This window comes from Colius striatus, chromosome 4 (assembly GCF_028858725.1).
Source record: "Colius striatus isolate bColStr4 chromosome 4, bColStr4.1.hap1, whole genome shotgun sequence".
Lineage (NCBI taxonomy): Eukaryota > Metazoa > Chordata > Aves > Coliiformes > Coliidae > Colius > Colius striatus.
The window spans coordinates 40,269,078-40,280,379 of record NC_084762.1 but is presented as its reverse complement, the minus strand read 5'-3'; positions in this window follow the sequence as shown (position 1 = coordinate 40,280,379).

The window sequence follows — 11,302 nt, the reverse complement described above, 5'->3', positions numbered from 1 at the left end:
ATCATGAAATGTGAATCTAGTCAGTATAAAGACATTAATTTTTTTATATATTTAGCTACATTTAGAGTGTTACCTGCATGTTACCAACTGCAGATCTATGGCTTTCAACATCTGAGATCAGTATTAAAAGACAAGCATTTCTTTCCTATGAAAAATAAGAAAACATATTTTATACAAGAAATTTTCTATTTAAGAAATTTTAAAACACTATTGAAGAAGAATATTAAAGTAATTATTTGGGGAGGAAAACTACAAACTACAAAACCATATTTTCAGAATTAATAAATTCTTAAAGTTACAGAACAGAAAAACAATTAGCCTGTATGCATGGAATTTCTTTAGGTTTTTTATACATGGTATTTCTTTAGAGTAATTCAGAGGTTCAACTGTTTGCACTTTAGACAACATTTCAGAATTTCTCTCCCCCAAAACTATGCCTTCTTTCTGCTTCTTATTCTCATTTACCCATAAATATGATAGATTCTTCATAGCTATAACATCTGAGATCCAAATTACGTGACATTAAAAATCTTTGGGGCTTTTGATTTCTGCATTTTGCTTACCTAACCAAAACTAAACTCGGTTTGGGATCAGTAAGAATTTTTCCCAGATGGAATAAATAAGTACTGTTGGAAGTGTTCTCCTCCATCTGTATTATTCATTACTTCCTAAAAGAATTGAGATCATTTCAATAGCTCCAAACAGATGGGAAAAGTGGCCTTGATCTATTCTTGACATATTTTGTTCTTTCTCTAGCATATATATGTTCCTGTGGGTTCTGTCTGTTTGAGTGTTCAGCAAGATGTGAAAAAGTAAGTTGACCAAAGTAAACTAAAATTTGCCTATTGTTTTGTGAAAGAAGGTTTAGGAAGAATTTGAAGAACATAACAAATTTGTCAAAGTGTACTTAGTTGCTCTTCGAACGTCCTTTTTCCTACCCCTTCAATTCATTTGTAGGTTTGATGATCGTATTGTATTACTGGGTGGGTTTGCAATAGAAAACAAAAATTCAAATTCAAAGAACTGAAATTAAAATTCAATCATTCTATTTTTAAAATGTCTTGATCATTTCATCATTGTTGATTTTTTTAAATTATATTCTAATTTTGATTAATTACAGTAGTTTATTTACAATAAATTTTGAAATCAAATGTTTGAATATTTGACTAAATCTTATTTAAGAATACAGATGTATAGTCTTATTAGAATGATCTTCATATGGAAAATAAAGATTGGACTACTTGATTCGTTTCAATGGAAAAAGAATAAATCTGAAACATTTTAACAAGTTCCATTATTTTTATTCCTAATGATTTTGATTTGAGAGAAAAAGCTCCATAAATCATATTCTTGGTAACATATTGGAAAAGTTTAAGGAATTTTTAAGCCAGAATCTACTGTCTCCTTCACTTTAAACTGAACCCTGTATATGATAGTATATATGATTCTACTCTATTGTAATATAAAAATCCATTTTTATTTAAACTGGTATTGAATTAACGGTTGACAGTAGAAGAAACACTCCTTAAAACTGTCAAGTAGTCTTCAACTGTATTAACAATTTTATGACACAAAATACATTAGAAAACAGAGTCAAGACAGATTTCTTAATAGAAAAGAACATTTTTTATTAAGTCATCTAAACAGAGGTACTCTCCATCTGGTACATAGTATTAACTTGAACCATCATTTGTCATAACTAGATTGTATTTTTAGTCTCCATATGTTAACTGTTGATGTTACAATGATCTTTCCATGGTCTTTTACTTTCTCTTGCATAGTCAGAGACTTATTCATAAGTCTACTTTGAGAATTATTTAGTCATATCAGTCATTAGTCATAATCAGTTTTACTTTATGACATTAGGCATATCCAGTCAAGTCTCCTGTTAATGAAATTGTATCCTTGTATATTTTGCACATATTGAAAGTGAAAAACACATACTGGAAAAAAGAATTTAACTCAAAGTAGAAAGGACTAATATTTCAGTTAATTTTTAAAAATAAAATGATATGAGGGAACATTGGTAATTCTTTTCCTGATAAAAATTTGTACATTGCATTTATTATATTTTGTACTATACACTATAAATATCAATTCATTTTGAACTTATATTAAAGGAAATTGGAAAATAAAATACCCTTGCTGTGATTAAAGAGCACAGCAGGTTTACTCTGCTTCTGGAAACTAATTCACTAGCTTTTACACCATAGAATCATGGAATGGTAGGGGTTGGAAGAGACCTCTATAGATGATGTGTTTTGTTCTTGTTAATATAAAAATTCTTACTATGTCTTTCTGTTGCAAAGGCATATTTAATATTTTGCAGTTAAAGACCTAGGAGTTTTAATTCTGTAGAAAAAGCGTAAAGCATTTTATGGCACTGAGAGGGAACTTTGTATTTGAATATACAAAATAAAAGTTCCCTATTTTCAATCTTTGCTTGCTCAGATCTTAATACTGCATCAGATAGTAATATGGCAGCTTCTCCATAGTAACTAAATTTTATTATTTATTTTTAGTTTTACTTCTGTTTATTTTTGGTTTTGTTTTTTTTTTTTAAGTTGTTAATGGCAAATTAATTGTTTCAGGAAGAATGTAGCAAATGACAGTAAAATTATGGGTATAAACTTTTTTTTGTAACATTCACATGTTTCAGACAGTAGTCAAGTTCATTAACTTTTTTTTTCAAACTTAGAATCAAATGAGTTGTGAAGAAAGGGACATTGTGATAATATAATTTATATATGTAAAATCTGATAATTTTCTTCATCACTAGTTCATTTCCACTTAGGACTCAGCAAAAGTAGAACTGCCTATCAAATATTCATTATAAAATGAACAAGTCTATTATTTGCTGATGCTTAAGAAAAATTGATGGAGCAAGGAAGAGAAATATTCTTTTCAAACGTTGGTTTGCGTCATCTTCTTGAAGAGAATACAAGGGCTTCCAGATTGAGAACTCCTAAGTCATACTAAGAAACAGATTCCTAGTGTCATAACATAGGTATCATAGGCTTTCTTTCTTTTTTTCTCTTTTTAATAATTTTAATTAGTGGTAATTAATGAGAGGTCACTGAGACTTTCCTTACAACTTAAATACGTTAGTAGTCAATGATAACCATTGAGGTACTGTGACAGTTTTTCTTGGATTGTTGCCTGACACAGGCCTGATTGCAGTTTTCTCTGTGGAAAAAAAAAAACAGTAAAACCACATAAACTGTCTCGTGCATGAGCAAGAGCCAAATACATAAAAGAATATATTTTCTACCCCTGTAGATGAGAATTACAAATTGACATAATCTCATTAAAATTTTTTGTTCTTCAATCTCATTTGGCAGCCAGATATTGTCAATATCATTAACTTAACGAGTCTTGTGGGTTGTGAGCCTGCAATTCTACTAGGGTTGCATCCTTTTCAGTATCCCTCTTTGTTGCTCAGCATGATTATGTCTTTAATAATACGATTTATTCCTTTAATCTCTTTGTAGTCTTTTACTTTCTTTCTGTCTAGTAAATATCTGCTTTAGTTAACTGAACAGTCAGTTAACTGACTTCATAATGCATTGTACCAGCGCAAGAGAGGGTTTCTATAATATGATTTGTTAACTATGCATATTCATACAGGTATATGGAGGAGAAAATGGCTTAGAGTTGCAACTCATGGAAGAAAAATAAATTTTTTTACCTTCTTATAGACTGCTCTGTTATGACACAGGAAAAAGAACATCTTAGATGATTTTTAACTTAAGGTTATCAGATCAATATTGCCATATTCAAGTACATTTAAGTAGTTTAATATAAGTAATATTTATTTATTAGATGAGAGGCATTTAATGTAATCAGAATGATGGAAACTGAGTCATAGGTGAGGAATTAGTGAGTAAAAATAGAACAAGAATGACTTTTGATTGAGACTAGGCAATATTTAATGGATCCTTTTTCTGTATTATACAGGGACACTGGTAAGGAATAAGAGTTAACTCATATACAGAAATTATCTAGTCAAGAAGTTTTAACTGCTGTGTTTAATTTGCAATGTTAAATACATTTGAAGCATAACATTTCTGAATATTTCATCCAGTAAGTATAATACTACTCAGGTTACGAGGGCAATGTTAGAGAAGTTTAATTTGTTTCAGACACTTTGAACAGAAACAAATATATATGTTTCACTACATTCAATAATCCTCATGTGGATGCTTACATGAAATAATGAATAAAAATGCCTATGATGTTAATATTTTCATGATGGCATTTAAGAGTGTATAAACATAGAAAGGTTTTCAGAAAATGAATTAGCATGAACAATTATAATTTTAAAATGTCATGAACTAGACAAGTGCTGATTTCCTTAGTGAGATTTGAAATATACTCCATACATCATGAAAAGGAGGAGAGAAAATTCAGTTAGTTTAAATTACATTAGTTTTAACATGGAAAAATATTCATATTTACCAGACTCTTGGGAAGTCTGAATCTCCTTGTAGAAGGCCAATGACATGTAACAGAAATTGAAAGATGGAATTAATAAAGAAGATTCAGATTCAGTGTTTAAGGAAAAGGAACTTTAAATTAAAACATACTTTGGAAAACAGAATTACATGCAGGGTTATACTATTAAATAAAATTTAACATTGTTTATAAAATATATGTGAGAAATATAGGAACAAGATGATATTTCAGATTTACTGTCAATAGAAGCTTTCTATCTAAACACAAAAAAATTGCAGGGGGACCTGGCATGGAACTATCAAGACAACAAAAGCATAGAACTGGAGAAGGCCTTTGATTTCATTGAATCATAGAATGATAGGAGTTGGAAGGGACCTTCAGAGACCATCTAATCCAACCCCCCTGCAGAAGCAGGTCCACCTACATCAGGTCACATAGGAATATGTCCAGGTGGGTCTTGAAAACCTACAAGGAAGGAGCGTCCACAATGCCTCTGGGCAGCTTGGTCCAGTGCTCTGTCACTCTCACAGTGAAATAGTTTTTTCTTGTGTTTAAATGGATCTAGTTGTGTTCCAGCTTCATGTGTTCCCTTGTGTTCCCTTGTCCTGTTACTGGGTACAATAAAAAAAGGGATGACCCAATCTCCTGACACTCCCCATTTAGATATTTGTGAATATTAATGAGATCTCTCCTCAGTCTCATCTTCTCTAGACTAAACAGCCACAAATCCCACAGCCTTTCCACATAAGAAAGCTGTTCCAGTCCCCTGATCATCTTAGTGGCCCTGCGTTGGAACCAGAAGTTCCTTGTCCCTCCTGAGATGGGGATCCCAGAACTAGACACAGTACTCCAGAACAGGCCTCACCAGGGTAGAGGAGAGACAGAGCAGAACCTCCCTTGACCTGCTGACCATACTGTTCTTGATGCATCCCAGAATACCATTGGCCTTCTTGGCCACGAGGGCACATTGCTGGCTCATGGTTAGTTTATTATCAACCAGGACTCCCAGGTCTCTCTCTGCAGTAGGTCAGTCCCCAGTCTGTACTGGTGCATGGGATTGTTCCTTCTCAGATGCAGGACTCTGCACTTGTCCTTGTTGAACCTCATAAGGTTCCTCTCTGCCCAACTCTCAAGCCGGTCGAGATCCAAATGAATGGCAGCACAGCCTTCTTGGGAATCAGCCAGTCCTCCCAGTTTGGTGTAATCAGCCAACTTTCTGTGGGTATACCCCGTCCCCTCATCCAGATCGTTGATGAAGATGTTGAGCAAGACTGGCCTCAGAATCGATCTCTGGGAAACTGCACTGGCCACAGGCCTCCAGCTCAATTCTGTGCTATTGATCACCACCCTCCAGGAACTGTCATTCAGCCACCTCTTGAGCCAGCTCACTGTCCACTCATCCAAGCCACACTGTCTGAGCGTTCTGATGAAGATATCATGTGAGACAGTGTCAAAAGCCTTGCTGAAGTCAAGGTAGATGACATCCACTTCTCTCCCCTCATCCAGCCAGTCAGTTATGCCCTTGTAGAAGGCTACTAGGTTGGTCAAACAGGATCTCCCCTTGGTGAATCCACATTGACTTCCCTTTATAACCATCTTTTCCTTCATATATTTAGTGACAACATTCAGGATGAGTTGTTCCATCACCTTTCCAGGGATGGAGGTGAGGCTGACTGGCCTGTAGTTTCCTGGGTGATCCTTCCTGCCCTTTTTCAAGACTGGAGTGACTTTGGCCTTTCTTCAGTCCTCAGGCACTTTGCCTGTCCTCCATGATTGTTCAAAAAAGGTGGAGAGGGGCTTAGCAACCACATCAGCCAGCTCCTTTGACAATCTTGGCTGTATCCTGTCAGGACTCATCAACTTATGATAACTACAAGGCTGATTTTGTCCTTTAGTTGTAAACAGAACTGCTATCTAGGGGTGACAGAGGATGACAGATCATTAGGTCAGTTTTACAGTTTGGACATTGCTTAACACTAAAAACTACAAGACCACCTTAGCCCTAAATGGAATTACTATCTGAGGAAGACAGAGGTTTTACCTAGGATAATAAACAATTAGGCGGCTTTGTCCTGTCCTGTGGTTTGGACAAACATCAAAGACCCAGAAATGAAAAGTACACTGCAAGGAAGACTTGCATCTTAATCCAGTAGTGATCCCCAGCAACCACTGAAGAAGACGAGAAGACACCAAAAGAGGCATGATGGAGACATAACTTGGGCGGACCAAGACGGGACTATGGTCAGGCCATTTCTTGGAAATGTGATGAATAATCATGTTTTCTGTAATTATAAACTGAAAATCCAAAGGTGGAGGTGTGCATATTTGGTGGAGAAATCCCCTGTGCTCTCCAGTGCTGCAATAAAGAATACCTTCTTAATAGTCATGTTGGTTATTGAGTCCTGACTAGCTTCTTCACAGCATCACCTTCCCACTGGCACCAACCTCTTAGTCAGGAGTTAACTCGCCTGATTTTTGCATTGATGACTTCCCCTTTACCCTTTGTCAGCTTCATTTCTTCTTTAGATCAAGTATCATCTCGTATTTTTGTTTTTCCTAAGCTTTTGTAGATTAATCTTTAGATTCTAGACTTACACCAACCTTGTTGAAAATATATTTTTCTATAGTCTCACTATTCATTATAGACCTTCTGATTCCCAGTCTAATTTTCTTCAGGATTTTTTTATGGGTGTACAGGTACTCTTTTCTCATGACAATATAGCTGTTTGTTTAACAGTTTAGGAAAGCATCTCTCTTGAATGTTTGTATTGGATAATCAGTGCTACGTAGAACAGTTAGATGAAAGCTCCCACAATACTTCAACCAATGACACTAAACCACTTTCTGCCTCCATGAAAATTAATTCACCAACCTATTAATGTATTTGACTATCCTTGCATGCATCAAATTAATTTTTCATAGACACATTATACTCAGCCAGCAAACTTGTGTCTTTTTCTTCTCTGGTCCTTTCCATATGACTAGTCCCTATCTAAAATTTCTCTTATTCCCCAAGATTGTTTTGGATTGTTTAAATGAATCTTGACTCTAGCACATTTCAAGATTTTCTCTTACATTGCTTTTCTGTTCTCTCTCTTCATCCCAAGCTTCTTTTATGTTGGAAAAAAAATGGTATTGTGGTTATTTTCTAACCAGATTTTATCTACTTATCCTACTTATTTGTATCAAAGTCATAAACAAAATATATTAAGCAAAAAAGATTATAAAGGATTTTGTAGTTATCTGCAACATTCATTGTTAATATTACCTGTTCATCCTGTGAATCTTTCGAATTCTCAAAATCAGTTCCTTGTTTTTTGTCAAGAAATCTGTCATTAAGTCCATGTAAATGAATACTGTTGGAGTTCTTAGATATAAATAGAATTGTTTTATCAAAGAAAACCTTTTAAATTAATCTAACAGTATCTCTCTTTGATAAACCAATATTGCATTTTATTCTATTTTCCATTTATATCTGTGCCTTTAATTCCCTTTTTCTTTGAAATTCTTTCAAAAGTTCACATATGATCAACGTTAAACTGATGTGCTTTTGGTTTCATGGATTACCTTTCTCACTTTATAACTTTAGGCCAAATCCTCCTCCCTTTCCTCAGATTCAATTGGACAGATTTATGTAAAATACTAAAAGTTTTATGTTTTTAGTGTGTTTCTGCATCCTAAATATAAATCATTATTTGTTTCTGGTTCTTTGAATGATATCTAAATTACTTCTAATGTAGATATTTTTAATCCTTTATTTTGCTTCATTTTCATTATGGTCCTATTTGTTCTTTTCTTGTTTGTTATATTTATGTCTCAGACACTTTTGCTTACTTCCATAGCTTTTGTTCACTCAGTCTTATGTTTATTCTTTTCTTGGTAAGGGAGATTTCTGAACATGTCTTCTTTGCTAATCAGTTCTTTTTATATTGTATCCATCTCTTCTTTTTTTTTCTTTCTGCATCAATTATTGAATCACTTTGCTGTAACAAATACTCATGCAGAGACTTTTCATACAATGTTTTTGAATTGTTTTGAGCAGAGGTACATCAGCTTTGAGTCACAGCATTTCTCAGTCTCTTCTATAATGCAGTCCTTCATTTATACCAGTAGTTTACTATGAGATTCTTGAGATAGTAAATTTTTTCTCACCTTGTCTTCAAAATGCTCGGCCAACTTTGCTGATTGTTTCTTCAGCTCCTGAATACAACATCCTTTCAAGCCAGTGAATTCCTTGCTTTAATCCCCAAATTTAATTTTCTGCACATAGAATTACAAACTTTTCTTTCTTTACCAAGTTTTTGGCATTTATTTAAGTGATCTTCTCTATTTTCTTAGAAAATACACTTAACTAAATTCAGTAGAGACTTGTTAAACTTTACAACTGATTGTTAATTAGTTTTTGAGTTTCCTTTTTTTATCTATTATGCATTTGATTGGTCATTTATTCATCTAAGCCTTTTTTGTGGAGTCTTATATACATACAATCTCCATTCTGCACTGTACTTTATTCAGTGTTCATTGAAAAAAACAAAAGATTGATTTGTTAAAAGACAGCTCAAAGAAGTCAGTAGTATTTTACTGGAAATGTTGGAGTCATTTCAATACATTTTTAGTAGGGCTTTAACTCATGAAATATGTTTTCTAGAAGAGTTTCTTCAGAGAAAGATGTTTTTGTGTTATGTACTTACAGCAGTCATGAAGATTGTAAGTCTTTTTCAATCTACTTCATTTCTGACTTCTAATTTTTAATTGAACCTGCCCACTGGTAAACCACCGTACAATGAGGAAGTCACTCTTCAATGTAAAGACAACACAATATATCATATATTTAATTGATAGTTAATTCAAGTGTACTTACAAAGTCTTAGACAGTGTATTTTTTTACAGGTAAAAAAAGGATATGGTAAATTGCAAAGTTTAGTATATTAGGAAATAATAACCTTGGTTTCACTTTGGTCAACAGTCATTTCATAGGATGATATATACCCAGAAAGGAGTTCCAAAACTATTCACAGCATATCCTTAGCTGGTTATCACAACTACATCTGTCAATACTTAATAACACCAGTAAACAGGCTGCAAGATTATAAATGTTAAATAAAATATTTATCATGTTCACTCCAAAACTTGCTTGAATCCTTTTGTAGAGGTAGTGATACCAAATTCCACATTCTCATTGTTAATTAAACATCTTCAACTACTATATGAGTGCACTCCATAGATCTTTGCTCGTTGAGGGAATGCTGTGATGTCAAAATATGTCTGGGTTTTTTTGAGCTTCTGTTGTCAAAAAAGAACATGTGAAGAACAAATTACATATTACTATGATGGCTTAGATCTAGACTACATGCAGAACATGTTGATGAACTTACCTGTCTGGTTCAAATAATTCTCTGTCAGTTTTCAGGGACTTTGCTATGTAATGCAGGCAATGTTCTGGCTACTCTGTATAGAGCTGTAAGTATCCACCAGTTGCTTACAAAATACATCACAACTGGTGAAAAAAAAAAAAAAAAAGGATTTCCACAGAGACCTCTTGGCTGGATTAACCATTTTTTTCTTAATATATGGGATTTATAGTCTCAATTCTAATTATTTTATTCCTCCTACATTCACCAATATGCATAAATTATCATTCATCCTATAACAGAACAGGAAAAAGAGACGCTAGAAAATCTTAGATTGGTCTTAGGACTTTGTAGAAGGTACCAAAATATAAATAGTCATTTAAGTAATTAGATAATATTGGCTGATCTTTTTCCAAAAAAAGGGTTCACAATACTTTAAACAAACTCCATCAAACTACAGACTGCTTAGTAATGATACAATAGTACTAGCAATACTAATTTTTTTACATCTCGGATTTCCCACTAGTATTCAAATTTTGTATTTGATTTTTTTCCAATTTTTGAGATTTGAAAAAATTCTATCTATTTAGAGTTGACTAAGAGCAGAAAATAATTCAAACAAATCAATCTCTTCTATATGCCCTAGGACTTTAAAAGTATACTCTTGTCTCTGTTCTCTAACAGAAGAGCTAAGGAAAAATCCTGCCACAGATCAGGCCTGAGATGTGAAATTGTGAATTCGAATTTTAGATCTTGAATGACTCCTGTGTGAAACCATATGCACTTATTTCTATTTTTGTTCTCTATCATATGGAACAGATTATTTTCGTTCTGCCTTTTAGTAAGGGAAGGAGAATATTATCATATCTTCTAACATGTATTACTATCATTGTGACTAACATGCTTAATTAAATGAACCATGACATTATTCATGACTGACTCCTGGGAAATGTCAAAAAAAATTGGAAACAAAACCCAGAATTTTTTAAGTATAGGGAATTTTGACTGAAAAAGTTATGATGTTTTATAATGTAAGATTTAGAAGTAAAAGGTAATTTTCTTGATGTTTTTATATTCCTTTTACATATCTCTTCCATCATTCCAGACTTTAGACAATTTCCCCTTTCTTTTCTTTCTTTTTACTTTTTCCATTTCCCTTCCTCCTTCTCACATATTTTTTCCCATATATTTTGTAACTCTTCTTCATTCTGTTTTCCCGTTCTTCCATCTTTCCCCATCTCCCATATTTTTCAAAATCTATTGATTGAAAAAATTGCCTACTTTGCCTTTTTTTTCTTCCACTCTAATCTGCTGCTGTTTACACTTTTCTTTCTTCTTCTCCCTTCCTTACATTGAAATAACAGCCATTTATATTAATGTCTGTCCAACTTTATTTGAACTGACACCTCTCTGTTTTCATTTGTTAAATAAAATTCATGATACCATATCTTCTTAATCTCATATATAACTTTGTAGCATATGTGACTGCATTAATA